A 16972-nucleotide genomic window follows, 5' to 3' on the forward strand; every position below is an offset into this window, starting at 1 on the left:
CCTTAAGTAGCAAAATTCAATCTCCTTACATTATTACTGCTTCCAATCAGTACTTCCCAATTAGTCACCCATTATTATCCTTTCTCTAAGTAATTACTTTAACTCCTAGTCAGTAAATTGTACATTTCAATTAATTTAAGAAGTTAACTTTCTTTAGGTTCTAAATCACATGGGTTAAGCAAAATCCCATGTCCATTATGTAATGTCTTAGGGATATCTGGGTAACAAAGGGAATTTTTAAGGACTGTTAGCCATGCTCTTACAATTAAAATGCAGAATAATTTTGCAATTAATCTGTTTTAATAGTAGAGAAGTTATCAGAGAATCCAGGTACATCGTGTTCCTCCTCATCCTTTTGTATATAGCAAGCATATTATTCATTCTGTTTCTGTTTTCATTCTGAGTAAAATTCACTCCTTATTACAAAAGAATTAACTGATAAAATAACACCTTGGGTAAACTATAAAACTTGATTTATGGTATATAAGCTATATAGTTTTGTAATAAATTTCAGTTCCTTTTTTTTTTTTTTTTTTTTTCTTCAGCCTCTTAATGATATATTAATTTATGTATTGTGTGTATATATACATTTTAATTATCTTTTCATTTATTGACTAAGTATGGAAAACCTTGTGTACTTCAAAAAAAAAATTAGTTTTTTGTTTGGTGCTTTAGCATATTTCTGCTCTTATGTCATTTTCTCAGTGGCCAAGGAACTTGTTACAATGTAACTATGCTGTAACAAGATCTTGCACATTAAAATATAATGTGCAAGATCTTCAAGAATGAGCAAATGAGAGGGGGGGGGGGCAGAACTATTCATTTGTGTTCCACTGGATTATGTAGGATGACTGAATGTAATCACTGTAACTAAAGAAAAATATTTTTAGAAAAAAATGTAATTGCTACAAAATGTATTAGCAAAGCTGAGATGAAACAAATCCATTTCAGCTTAGCTAAATAAAAGGGTTATATGTGAATAAGCATATTACAATTAACAGCAAATCTAACAAACATAACAGCTTGCAAGTTTCACTTTTTTTATGCAAGTAAGTGTTATGCAATTAAATGTTACATTCTCTGTATGAGTAACATAGGTGTGTGAGTACACACATACATATGGATGGACAAAAATTTTATAGCTGTTCTGCACTTAAAACCTACCAAAACTTTCCAAAATTACAATTTCATGAAGTTTCTTTTTTAATTCTGCAGTACAAAAGATTGTAATTTTTTTTATCATTTGGTGCTTTAGCATATTTCTGCTCTTATGTCATTTTCTCAGTGGCCAAGGAACTTGTTACAATGTATCTCATAAAATTATCAGTTCTCCTTGGAGTCAAGTGACTCATTGTTGGAGGAGAGCTCCTATTACATACAGTTTATCATGCTGTGCCTTAAATATATTCACTGTCTCTGCAATTACAACCCTTTCAGGCAATGTATTAGCAAATATACCACTCTGCAAAAAACAGGTTCCTCACCACACCTTTTACAGCTTACATGAATGACCATGTTTTTCCTTTGTTCTTCCCCATTCTATATAAAACATCAACATTAATCAGGTAACAACCCTTAATAACATATCTCAATCATATCTCCTCTCTAGTCTGAAATTTAAATTTCCTCAATCTGTGTTCATAGTCAGCATTCCAGAGACCAGAAACACCGTAGTCAATTGTCTCTGGACCTTTTCAAATATCTCTTTATCCTTTTGAAAACCAGGTGACCAAATTTGTGCACAATAGTCCATATGTGGGCTAATCAAAGCCTTATATAGCAGAACCATAACATCCTGACTACACGTTGGTGTCCTCCACATCATTGTCGTAATCCGTTGCCATGTCTTCATGATGCTAGCAATGTGTCCCTGAAATTTTAGGTCCTTATCCACAATCACTCTCAGATCTCGCATCTCCACACTTCCTCCAAAGATGTCACTACCAATTGTATACTCTGCATTCCGTCTTTGCTTCCCAAATTTTAAAACTACACTTTGCAACATTGAACTGATGCTGAATTACTTGTGCATTTAGCCAACTCATTCAAATCCTCTTGCAAAGCCACATCATCATCCTCTTCATTTCTGATTGTTCTCCCCAGCTAGGCAAACAACTGAATATCACCATTCAGATCTCCCTCCTGCAATTTGTATTAACATATAAGTTGAACAGCAATGACCCCAAAACAGACCCTTGGGGTACACCACTAGTAACCTTCCTCTTCTGAGATATCATTCTCTATACACAACTTGCTAATACCTATCACGTAGCCAATTCCTTATCCAATGTACTAACCTACTATCCAGTCCCATGCTTTCCTGTTTAATCAGCTTATGTGGTAAACCTTTTGCAAAATCTAAATATACTACTGTATGCATAACTAACCTTTATCCAATATATTAGTCGACTTTTTTTTTCGAATAAGTAAGCTGATAACTAAAACAATCTTTAGTAAAACCTTGCTGACCAAAGAGGATGCTGCTGTTATCAACCCAGTTCTGAATCTTGGTCCTAACTTCTCCAATACTTTAACCACAACTCCACAGATTGGTCTGTAATTTGAAGTTTTAGTCTTATGAAGTGGAACAACTTTACCCTCCTTTGGAACTTGGCCCAGTGCAAGACTGGTGTCAAAAAGGATGTCAAAGGTGTTACTTCTCTAGAACTCTTTCAAAACACATGATATATTATCAAACCCTACTGCCTTAACCTCAAGTTCACTCACTTCATATAACTCCTGTTCACTCCCCGTGAGTACTTCCTCCTCCATCCTTCCCACAGTATTCATGCATGATGTCGCATTCAGAAGAATTAGATACTTTCACATATATTTACACCAACTAGTAGCATCATCATCTTTTCATATTTCATAATCACTCTACTGGCTATGTATGTATCGGGAAAAAAAATGCCTTGGGATTCTTTTTAGTCACCTGAGCTAACAGTTGCTTATATTGCCCTTTTGCCATCCTCACCAACCAAGTCATGTCTCTCACCTGCTCTTTATACACTTCATGCAACTGGTTATTACCACTTATCCTATACTGCTTCCATAATATATTCTTTTGGGTTGCATGCATTGTCTTCCTCTGTTTAGCTTCTTAACCTTTGTTATACATTATGATATAGTATCCACTAGACTAGACTAGATACTTTTTGAGTAAAGTCCAAGTAGCATTGATATCCTTTCCATCCAGTTCCTCATTCCACATTGTTGCAAGCTGTCTCCTAAGCCTCTTATAATCACTTGCTTTATACACTGCTGGCCAAAACTTAAAGGTGAATGCTATTTCTGAATATTACAACCTGCAAATTCAGACGAATCAGCTTGTGGCAAATTGAATAACTGACTATTTCTAGTAGAAAGCATGTACATAATCAAATTTTTGGATCATGTGCAAAGGGATCAGATGGTTACACTTACCAGGCTAAAAGGTTGTGCTATTAGGAAGCTCGTTTTGAAAGGAATAAAGTTACAAATTTGGTTGTGTTCTAATTGCTTAGATACATGATCTAGATGATTTCATGTGGGAAAGAATTATTGGACGGCTGAAAGGAGGCAGCAGAATTACTGATGTTGCCAGAATTGAGTTTGGAATTTGATAATGTTGTATCCACGCTCTGGGCGGCGTCTCGAACCAATGAAATCTGTTTCAGGCGTTCGTAAGAGCTCGCCCTTGCTCTACCATGGAGCATCAAGACAAAGTTTTGGTTATAACAGCAAAACATAATCAATGCGCCACGGCCTCTGCAGCTCATCGTAGAGCGGTTTTCTCAACCACCAGGCCGCGAGAAGTTCTGGAATTTGTCATTTTAGTTTTCTAAGCATTTTTCATGAATAAATATTTTACAGTGGAAATATTCTGAGGAGAATAATATTCGTAAATGTGTCAAACAGCTCGGACACAGAACGCCTAAACAACATCTGTGTAGCAAATGTCGGTGACCAAGCTGAATATTTTTAAACATGGAAGTACTGTATTCATGAATGATCTGGAATTTTCAGACATCGAAATCTTTCAACATTCGGGAAAGGGAATACGCTGTTTATGACCGGTCATAAAAATTGCCTGCAAACTGATAACAATGGGTGGCATATCCTCTGTTCTCAAAACTGAAAGAAATAAAATCCGTGTTGCAAATGTCAGCAAGCAGAGGCATAGTGAGGTTATGGCCAATTTTGCGCCTATGGCTCCGGCCATAGGTGCGAAAATTGAGATTTTTAAAGTTTTTTATCACCAAAATCCTACAGAGCAATCTCCAGGATGTACAAAGGAGGGGGGAAAACTACCAGCACACAGAAGGAAAAGTGCATTCACTCGTAAGTACATGGACAGCTATTTAAAATTTGGTTTCATACAGCGCCCTCAAACTTACCCATTGCCACGACTTCAATGTGTCATTTGTGCTACTGTTCTGGGAAATGAAGCTATCTTGATTTACTCAATAAAAATCATTCTGATCTAGTCACCAAACCCATTGAATTCTTTATGTAAAAGAGATGCATTTAAAATAGAAGAGAAAGTTATTTCCTAAGCTTCAACCACTGACACTTCACTTCGGATGGCATCCTGTTTAATACCATTACAGATAGCTAAATGTAAAAAACCGTATTCAATTGGCAAAAACTCATTAAGCCTTCTTTGATTGCTGCTTGTAATGAAGTACTTGCCAGTCTGGCAAGTGTAATGAAAGACATCCCATTGTCGAGTGATACAGTTGAAAGGCGAATATCTAATATCCCAGAAGATAAAGAAACGCAACTCGTTGAAAAAATTAAAATCGAAATTGTTTTCATTACAACTGGATGAATCTACAGATATTCAGAACAACAGTATTTTACTTACGTACAGTGGCAGCTCGTGGCTTGAAATCGTGGGGGTGCTGCAACTTTCGAAATATACATACACACACACACTAAGTGTGGATAAAATATCAAAATTATGGTAAAAATTAAACATGAAAAAATATTACTAAAATTAAGGGGATATTAAATCCCACATAGTTTTAAAACCGAATAAGAAACTCAAAGATAGGAATCAGAGTTTCTTGCCGAATATAGTAAACTATAAAGTATCGGCGAACACTAGCGTTAGCAAATGCAAGTGATCCTAGTACGTAGTACAATCTCGGGCAACTCGTTGCAAAGGTGAGTAAAGTTCAGATCGCTATTCTTAGGTATTATCCATAATGTAAAAACACATTTCCTAGGAAAAGTATGCTGTTATTACATTATGGAGGGAGGTCACCACCCAGACCGGTTTCAGCCTTTTTTGAGGCCTCATCAGTGAGTGGCTAGACCTAATACCGAAGTGTATAGCGAAAAGAACTTATATACTCTGCGAACGAGTTTTCCAAGTAGCTGCAACCATTAAGTTACTTAAGTATAAAGAGCTAATAAGCTTCATTTCGGCAATGAAAACATTACTAAAATTAAGGGGATATTAAATCCCACATAGTTTTAAAACCGAATAAGAAACTCAAAGATAGGAATCAGAGAGTTTCTTGCCGAATATAGTAAACTATAAAGTATCGGCGAACACTAGCGTTAGCAAATGCAAGTGATCCTAGTACGTAGTACAATCTCGGGCACTAGCTACTCACTGATGAGGCCTCAAAAAAGGCTGAAACCGGTCTGGGTGGTGACCTCCCTCCATAATGTAATAACAGCATACTTTTCCTAGGAAATGTGTTTTTACATTATGGATAATACCTAAGAATAGCGATCTGAACTTTACTCACCTTTGCAACGAGTTGCCCGAGATTGTACTACGTACTAGGATCACTTGCATTTGCTAACGCTAGTGTTCGCCGATACTTTATAGTTTACTATATTCGGCAAGAAACTCTCTGATTCCTATCTTTGAGTTTCTTATTCGGTTTTAAAACTATGTGGGATTTAATATCCCCTTAATTTTAGTAATGTTTTCATTGCCGAAATGAAGCTTATTAGCTCTTTATACTTAAATGAAAAAATATTGTTTATTATCGATAAAATTTCGATAATTATACCAAGCTATAATTATCGAAATTATAGCTTGGTATAATTCAAAATTACTTAAAAATAAAATCCATTCCTTTAATTGTAATTAAAGGAATGGATTTACAACTTTTGGACATTACAATTAAATCCTTTAATTGTAATGTCCAAATATTTAAAAAGACGGAGTAAACACGATAAGCACTACTAGAACAACAAACTGCAATATAAACAACAGTGGAACTGCGTGACGGACAGTGCCGCGTTACGCTAATAGCTTGCATCTCACTATGATGTACATATGCTTGCGTGCGTAGCAATATGACACTGGTAAACACTGCCGCTGGCATCCTTCGCCCTCCTAAGTGCTACAAGATGGATTTTTATTATTTTTTATACAAAATAAGAGAATTGTATAGGATTGTTGATGATGACTTAAAATTCCAAGCAAATATAAATAAATTAATAAATATATTTATATATCGGAAGATTTTGGGTGCTGCAGTTCCGTAGTGCCTATGCACCCCCCCCCCCCGGCTTACATATGTACGATATATTGACCATGATGAAAGAAGACATTTTAAGTGTTTCTGAATTACCTATGCACACTATCAGCAGTGAAAAGTTCAGTTTTAAATGGTTTCATTGAAGAGAGAGGTCTCGAATAGAAAAATTGCGTCGGATTTTGTACTGCTGCGCTGCCTGTCTTACAGATAGAAATTCAGGTTTAGTCACTAAAATTAAGGATATGACAGGCAATAGCTTATTGTCAACGCATTGTTACATTCATAGGCAAAAAATGGCACCTGAACTTAATGAAGTCCTGTCTCAATCTGAAAATTATTAATTATATAAAAATTGCTTTAAATGCAAGACTGTTAAAAGCAGTGTGCGATGAAATGGGCTCTGATCAAAATCTTTTCCTTTCGGAAGTTCGTTGGCTGTTCCGCGGTCAAGTTCTCAAGAGGTTAATATGAATCCCAAAAGGAAGTTGAGCTGGAACAAGATCAAATCATTCAAAAAGAAATTCAAATGCTGGCTTAATATGATTGCAGAAAGAAATAATGAAATGTTTCCGTTGTACTCAGATTATATTATGGATGCAGATGATTTCTTTTCGCAGAATTCAGTTTCAGATATTATTGTAGCCCAGTTGAAGATGATGTTTGAAAAGTATTATCCCGAACATGAGGATATCACCGGAGGCAAAATGTTGAACACAGAGACAGCCCTTTCCCATGAAGAAACCCTTCAACTTATTGAATTATCGTCGGACAAAGGACTGGAAAGTAAAATACTTGTAATATATGAGTAATTCGAAATTCTGGATGTTATATTTGTCATAAGAATGAAAAATAAATATCCAAATTTACATGAAATAGCAATGAGATTTCTTATCTGTTTTCCTACCACATATCTTTGTGAAACTACATTTTCTGCCATGATTGCTTAAAACGAAACAGAGGAACTGCCTGCAACTTTCTGACTCTCCGTTTGGCTATCACTTCAGTTTATCCCAGAATTAATAAGCTAACGGACAGAGAACAGCAACAAAGTCAATTTCAGTGGTCGACAGAAAAACATAAGGTATCATTGTACGGGTAATATTTAATTCGGCTAACTTGGATTACCTCCATCCTGAATGACAACTACGCAATTAAGAGTTAATCGTGGGAACAGTGACATGATATCACCTCTAAGATGGAGCAAGGTCGTGAAAATAGTTGCTGGTCGATAGAAAAATATAATACATCATCGTACGGGTAATATTTAATTCGGTTAACTTGGATTACCTCCATCCTGAATGACAATGACACAATTAAGAGTGAATCGTGGGAACAGTGATATGAATAGGACCTGTAAGATGGAGCAAGATCATGAAAATAGTTACGGAGGCCAATGAAGTAGGCCAAAATGACGTATTTACCAGTAAACGGATGTTGGTTCCGGCACAGCGGGAGCGACGTTGCAATACGTGCGCGGTTCTTATTTACTTATACTTACACGTATTCGATCCCAGTCTTGTTTTTTTTGCGCATCGACATACAAACGAGTGTTAATGTTCTAAAATTCATCAACATATTATAATTCAATCGTTATTCATTCACGAACTAAACTTCTCTATGTTGAAGAGTTGAGCAGGACTGGAAGTAATACCAGTGATATTAATATCACTAGCAATACCAGTGATAGTAATATAATAATATATACTATATTATACATACAATAAACACTGTAACTATAAAATAAACAATCTAAAAACTCACATAAGCGTATTTTTTGCTTGTCATGTTATAATTACGTAATAGGAAAATAGAGGGGGTCGATAAAAAGGCAAACTCTTGAAGGGGTCGACGGTCAAAGAAGTTTGGCGACCCTTGAACTAAATCCTTCCAAAAACTCAGTTGTGATAAAAGAAACATTTTAAATAATTATAATAATTAAACTGCTGTGATAAAGTGCTGCGTTTTTAAATTCAAAATATAAATCAGTGTTGGAACTAGCGTTAGAATTGAGATATTCATACCATTTATTTGTTAAATTACATACTTCGTATATATAAATGTTTGGCGTGTGTATGTGATAAGTGTTTTGCCAAGTTGACATCCTTCTGCTACTTCCCCTTCTCAGCTGACTATTTTTCTCACTACCGTTTTTTTTTTCTCCCCCTCAAACCAACATCATTAAAATCAATTTTACCACTGAATAATATTATGCTATAAATTTCTGGTGATCAGAATGGGATATGTCAATGAAAATCGGCATGAATTAATTTAATGATGTTGGCCCGAAGAATCTACAATATGCTACAAAATTTCATTAGTCCAGCGATTGATAACTAATTTAAATATAATTTTATATTTGTCAACATGCCACTCCGTATACATAAGTGCAATAATACTCTATGATTATGCCATATTTGTTGGGACCAGGCCCTCGTCTTATAAAAAAAAAAGAATTTACCGGGCTGCGATCTCACAAAAGTTGAGAACTGGTTTAGTTGATAGGCGGAAAAGAGGAGACATGAATAGAAACTTAAGATTTAAAAAAAAAAAAAAAAAAATTAGCTAACGCCTTTATTCCCATACAGGAAGTAGGTATGATAAGATTTGGGTATCCTGCGATGAGTCTCTGGACTCCATGGACATGCTGTAAAATAAGGATAATATTCTTGTATGAATATCATCCTCATTCAACCAGGTTTCACTTAATCCGATGATTTTTGGATGAACAGACCTGATGAATGCAACAATTTCATTCCCCTTATTTCGGATACTTCTCACATTGGTGTAAAAACATGACTATTTCTGACTTCATAAGTCCTACTTTCAGCACTTCGAAGATGTGTCTTCTCAATATCCTCCTCAGTCTCTTCTTCGATACGACCCCCGATCCTACAACTCTTCCGAAACCCAAATACTCTCCTCCCATCCCAGGCCACCACTATACTTTATTTTTTAATTTACTTTTACTCTTGATTCAAGCATCTGCATTTTTTATACAGCGACCTTCCATCCACTGTGACTCCCTGTCTGTGTTGCATCTCTGCCTTCTCGTTTTTACCCATGGTACTCACTTCTCCATTCACAAGCTCCCCTACCCTTCCTTTCTTTCTCTTTCACATCACCTTGCATAAGATCTATTCACTACCCTTCCAGCAACAATCAGACTGACTCACACCAAAGCCATTTAAATAAAATCCATCAAATTCTTCCCGCTGATTCATAAAGTTCACTCCTTTCTGCTAACATAGCATTCATGATCTTTGTTCGCTCCCTCAACTCATCACTACCATACCTGGGCAAGACGCTGTTATCCTTTACTCAACAACCTCATTATATCCAGTCTGACATTCTTGTTCCCCATCCGTTTTTGTACAATCATTTGTACCTCCTAGCAACAACCTTTTCTCTCTTATTCCTCTTCAAAGCCTCAATCACTCTGCATCTCTGTCTTCTCATTCACTATACCTCTAATAACTGAATCTCCATATCGAGCTCTCGAATCATTCGTTACCACTTTCAGATTACCATATTTCCTTTCATTCTTCCATGCATATCTGCAATTCTCATTTAAATACATATAGAATATAGAGCAATGAACTAAAGCTTGACCATCTTCACTTAACCCTGACATATTGAGATGAGGTGGAATGTCAACTAATTCAGCAGTGATAAGCTAATGGACAGAAAACAAACTAAAACCTTCAAAAACTCAGTTGTAATAAAAGAAACTAAGTTTAACTTTTAACTGCTGTGTTAAAGTACTGCGTTTTTAAATTCATGTTTATTATGTGGATTTAACATAATACTTGAATGCATTCAATCAGAAGATGCATTATCCGTGTGTCATCATCTGTGATATGTGATAATAGAGGTAACTATGTCAATTACCGTATCTTCTCTGGATCGTGATCCATCCAACATTACTGAACACTGGAAAATGATTTCTTCTTCACATCAGTGTTTACACATGAATTAAGAAAGAGATACCTGAATTAATGGAGAAGTAGGCAGAGAGAGCTTGGCCCTTTCTCCTGTGATTGGCACTGCCTCTTCATTAATATCCTGGATATCCCTGTTGTGACCAGGTGTATGGGTTTTGTCTTCACCTCTTAACTTCCTTTTCATTTACACATGGATTAGTGTTAATGAATTAATATTCTCCTCCTTCCTTTTAAGTCGCTAGGAAATCTTTTCCAAGGCCTTCCTCTTTTTCAGTCTTCTTAACGGGAGAAGTTTTTGTTGTACTCCAGCAAAAGGCCTGTGCGCAAAAGACTAAAATCATATTCTTCCTGAATGCTAGAGCACATGTCGCCAAATTCAGCATTGGTAAGACAGCATTTTATGTATATTTTTTATCGTGATGTACAGAACATGCCAGAGGTAATATGGGAGGTTCTTCACATCATACCAGCATTTTATGTATATTTTTTATCGTGATGTACAGAACATGCCAGAGGTAATATGGGAGGTTCTTCACATCATACCAGGGCGCCTGATTTGATAACTGGGTGTAGATGGATCGGATCATACAGAACAAAGAACTAATACTTTACTATCTCCACGAGGCTCTGATGCTATATGACTAATGCAACAGTAGCCGAAGTGGGTGGTGGCTGATATGCAACTGGAATAAACATGCCATTGAAATGGATCATCAGAATATGCTAGCACGTATTCCATCAACCTGGATGGCACCAAATGAGACTCTGTATTCACACCCAATTGTGGTTCTTCTACATGCTAATAACCTTTGTTGATGCACTCCACTAAGAGATGATGCCTGAACTCTTTGAATCTGCTGAATTACTCCCTGTTGCATGATATCTGAATCACCCCATCGTTAATCTGTGACGTCTTGAATCCTTTCATCTTCAGAGACTTAGCTGCCTTTATGAGTACAGGAAGCTGGCCTTTGGAAATGTTCACCTCACCACTGTAACATGAAGTCTGCAGTTGCTTTGAAATCAGTGAATTTCATGTCGTTGATGCTAACAGTGGGATGTTTACAAGATTGTTCAATAAGTAAACTCTGAAAAAAAAAGGACTACACACAGATACCATCATTTTGTGAGCCTTTAAGCACAATCCCTCACATAATGTCATATCCACTAGGACTTCATTTGCCAATAACTGACAGAATGCAGCTAACATATGGGTACAATAACTGTTCCATTTAAAACAAACTTGCTACTTTTCCATCTTTTAGATTATTATTAAACTCCAAGCATTAATTTAAATATATTATGAGCAACTATAATCTTCTCAAATACAAATCATGAACTATAGAATCGATCATTTCAAATGGAACTCTACTCGAGTGTGAAATGTATTTACATTGTTTCTCCACTCAATATCCTGCAACATACTTTAAAAGCGGACTAGCAATCGCTTATACGATATAAAAATAAACGTTCAAAGGCACAATGCAAAATGTAGGCGGACTGTCCAGATGGATTTAACCAGGAAAGAAAGGAAAAATGAAAAAAAAAAACATTGGAAACGAAACATACCGAGAATTAGAAGTTGGAACGTTCGCGTATTAAATCAAAAACAAGAAGTATTTTAACAATTAAATAAAAGATAAGATACATCAGAAACCAAAAAGAAAGGTAAGGGAATGTATAAATGAAATACTGTATATTTTCAGTGAAATAGAGAACACGGGACTAAAGCAAGTGCAGGAATAATACATACGGATTTTCGAAATAAGATAAAATAATGGAAATTAAATCCGTATCCAAAAGAGTACGGTAATAAAAATAAATTGCAAGATTAAACGAATTATAATTTGTGCTTATAACCCTGAGGAAGGAAAACAAAAATTGAATTTTATGAAACGTTATAGAAATTGTAAATAATAATCGAATGCAGTGGCGGCTCGTGGCTTGAAATCGTGGGGGTGGGTGCTGCAACTTTCGAAATATACTAAGTACAGTGTATATGTGTTCGGATAAAATATCAAAATTATGATAAAAATTTAAAAAAAAAAATAAACATGAAAAATTGTTTATTATCGATAAAATTATACAGTTTGGTATAATTAAAAATTACTTAAAAATAAAATCCATTATCATAACCTCAATGTTCTAAAATAAAAACTATAACAAATGCTATATCTTTAATTGCAATGTCCAAATATTTAAAGAGACGGAGTAAACATGATAAACACTATGACCACTCTACTACTGGCACAAACTGCATATCAGTGGAACTGCGCGACGGACAGTGCCGCATTATTAATAGCAAGCATCTCACTATGACGTGCATATGCTTGTGCGTGTAGCAAATACTAACAATATGACACTGGTAAACACAGTACTGCTAGCGTCCTTCGCCCTCCTAAGTGCTACAAGATTTATTATTTTTTATACACAAGAGAATTGTATAGGATTGTTGATGATAAAATTAAATATTACAAGCAAATATAAATAAATTCATAAATATATTTATAGCGAGAAAAATTTGGGGTGCTGCAGTTCCGTAGTGCCTATGCACGAGCCGCCCCTGATCGAATGAATTGTTATCAGACCTCAAGGATTCATCGAGAGAGGCAATACATCATCCACACCAGCTCTTAAACTCGTACACACTAGACCCACTTACGTTCTCACCCCTTTCTTAACCGCACAGAAATTTAACTCCCATGGATGTTCCACCACCACCACCTTCCTCCTAATACAAGTATCTTGTCAGTGTGGAAACCGTGTAATACAAGGAACGTGTCAAAGATTTAAATAAAAAAATGAAAACTCAAATGTTCAATTTTGCAGAGATAACGAATTTAGAATAAATAATACCTTCTTTAATTACAAGAGTCAGCGGCAAAATAGGTGGAGTAATAACAAAGGCCGTATGGCTACCGTTTATTATTATTACGTGACACCTCCAAGAAGTTCACCGCGAAAGGGCACTTCAATACAACCAACGGGGTCTACACCACTGGATCCTCCATCTACAAAACATACAACACTATTACCGCCCATCAATAATATTTTTATTCGGTAAAATGCATGGGTTCTCTTGGCTGATTTGCATGTTGCATGTACCTGAACTGAATTTCCACATGAAAAAAAAAAAACGATAAAAGATTGTTATGATAATATCGATCGTATATGTTAAAAAAATGATAAAATATCACATCGCAACGTAGAAAATCCCTATAAAGAAAAGGATAGAAATGACAATAAAAAAAATAAAATTATTAGCATCATAAAATTCCTGATTTATACTCTCAAGGGGTGTAAAGAATTTTGTGATAGCACTAAAAATATTGATGCTTATAGACTTTATCGACATTTCCCCTCAAAATTAGTTGCCAAGACTCCAGTATTTCCAGTCTTCTAAGGTCTACCTTACTGATCAATCCATCTAGATCTTAATCTTCCTTTGGGTATTTTTTCTGCCATCAGACGTTTACCTATTTTACTAACCTTTTCCCATTGTTTAAGCGGCCACACACACACACACCTGAGATTAGCTCTGTTCACACTTTCCTGATTTCAGTTGAGATTAGCTCTACTCACACATTCCTAAATGCTAACAATGTTAAGTTCCTTCCTAATATCTTCATTTTTAATATGGTTCCACTATTGAGGCCATCTGTTTAATCCACTAATATTTCTCAGAACTGTCATATCCATCGTTTCCAGTCTTTTGTCATCAGCCTTATTTCTAACCCAACTCTCTGAACCAGGTTATCCTGAATCTCATCGTGATGTGGAGGTGAAGGGGTGATGTGATATGTAGACAAAACATGCCAGAAGTGTATATTTCCAATATGGCCACTCTGGGTGTGAAGGCTACATCAAAATATACCTGGCCACCGATAGGCGGAGTTCTCTAGTTGGATTAGCAGTTCGCCAGCAAACATTAAATCCAACTGCTTAAAGTTTGAAAGACGATATGGCCATATCGGAACTGAATAAGAAAACCGAAACTAAAAGAAGAAATAGTGAGGACTGGCATTAGGAATGTAAGATCACTGACAAGAAAAAAAAAAAAAAAAAAAAAAAATTGAAAAATTTGAAAATCATTATCAATTACTTATTAATATGCAGCGGAGTAGGAAAAACATCAAAGAGCAACTAAATTGAAATATTGACGCATAAAGAGAACAAGCACAGGAATATAATTATATATCAAGCAGAATATTACATTTAAAACTAAGGAAAGATGGGAAATATTAAATATTAGTGCATACAGGCCAGCCGAAGGAAACCAGTACTAGCAACAGAAGAATTTATTATCTACAAAATGTAATATAAACAAATAAATAATAATAAAAAGATAATATGTAATAATTGGAGATTTAAATGCAAGAATTAGCAACGTGGCTCTTCTAAGTATATGCCAAAGATTTAATGGAAAAACAATTACCCTTGGCAAATTCGTAACTACGTGCGTATTCAATAGCTGTTTCAAATGAAACTGAAATTTCAATAGCTGTTAAACAGATGTCGCTGGCTCCCTTAGCAGCTACTCTGAGGTCATAGCGTCCATACGCGTCTGGGTACAGTTTCGTACGAATAATGAATTAAGAATAAACAATACATTCTCTGATCGTAAAATACATAGGAGAATACAAGAGGACAAAATTCTGTAAATGAACAGATGTGAGCTAATAGAGAAATATATCCGAAGAAAAAAAAAATATATATTAATATAAGAATCCTTAGGTGGTAGATGAATTTGATCACCTAGTGTGAAACTACCATCTCGCTTGCTGGATGCTTAAAGTGGCTTGTAAAAGAGCCATGTTCGATCTCTAGAGAAGGGTTTCGGGAGTAGGTAAAAATGAATAGAAATATCTTTTTCTTCCTTTCCAGTAATAGGCCTAGTGGCCTGTTACGGTCTCTTCCTATCTTTTCAAAGGCCGTCCTCTATTCCTTCTCCCTTGAGGTCGATCTCTCTGGGGAGTGTTCCTTCACTCATTCTTTCTGTATGTTGTCTCCATCTCGCTCTGTAAAAGATCGATGTAGTCTAAAAGAGAGATCACTTCAAGTTCCTGTAAGACATCGCTAAATATATTGAAAAATAAATAATGAATAAAAATAGGGGGGGGGGGATCTTTAGCCCACCCATGGTAGTAAGTTTACAACTTTTCGTGGGTGAGAGTCACATAAAAATACTCCAAAGAATTAGAACATAATTTTTATGGTACGCAAAGAAGAAGAATCTGGAGAATAATACAAACTCAAAAGAAAGATCGAAATGAAAGTGTAAAAAATCCTAAAAGAACTAATAAAAATAGAAAATCAACTGGAATAGATGTGATACAGAACGAACTGTTAAAATATGCAGGAAACAATTAGCAAAAGAATTACTGTATGTGTGATATTCTAAATACAGTATTTAAAGAAAGAGCAAATGACTGGCTAAAGAATCTAGCAAATACCAATGTTCAGAGAGGAAAAAAAAAAAAAAGAAAGAGGAAACAGGACAAACCAGAGAAATACAAAGGAATAAATGTACTTTGCACAATTCAAATGATACAAGAAATACTTGGAAATATAATAAATAATTTGATTGAATTACCTAAAATTGAGAGACAAGGATTTAGAAAAAAATAAACCAAAACAGATGCAGTATTTATATTAAAGCAAATAATAGATAAATCATTACAATACAATAAACCCTTTACATGTTTTATTGATATTTAACTAAAAGAATGCAGTTAGAAGACATAATAACCACATTAAAATAAGAAAAATACCAAAACCCATTTCAGAACTAATTAAAAATATAAAGAATAGATAACAGTTATATAATAAACACTAACGACACATGGAAGAAATTAAAATAACCACAGGAATTATACAAGGTGTAGACAAGAGCCATCAAATCTCACTGTATTTAAATTAATTATGGATAAAATATTAAAATAAGTAAACAAAATGGAAAAGTATGGAATAGAAATTAATTAAAAGTGAAACGTAAAGAATAAACTAAAATCATGGCAGGTGCTAGAGAACCCATAAGATGTAAATTAGAAATCAAAGAAAAAATAACTGACAAGTTAGTAAGATAAAATATTTATGCGTAAAATTAAATAATTTACGTAAGATACCAATGAGAAATCAAAGAGAAAATAACTGAAAAAGTAAAATAAAATTTTATGAATGGAAATAAATAAGTATGGCATCACACAAAATAAAGTACAAAAATAATCAATAAAAACCAGTAGAATATCTGTATGTCTTAACAGCGTCTCGGAAAGGATAAGTAAAGAAATAAAATTAAGAAATCGACAACGGAGTTATCAGATCAGTACTAGCACATGCAGTAGAAACTACAAAAATTAGACGAATGAAACTATTCAGAAAATATTAAGAAAAATTGAAGGTGTAACAATATTAAACAAAATCAGGAACTCACGGATCAGAGAATATTGTAAAATGTACACAATAAATGATTTTTCCATTCTTATTTTCGTTTTTCCAAAAACAAAAATAATCGAAAATCATATAGAAACAATGCGAGTAACA

The sequence above is a fragment of the Typopeltis vanoorti genome, chromosome 3 (assembly GCF_054136105.1).
Source record: "Typopeltis vanoorti isolate ZY-2024b chromosome 3, IOZ_Tvanoo_1.0, whole genome shotgun sequence".
NCBI classification, from domain to species: domain Eukaryota; kingdom Metazoa; phylum Arthropoda; class Arachnida; order Uropygi; family Thelyphonidae; genus Typopeltis; species Typopeltis vanoorti.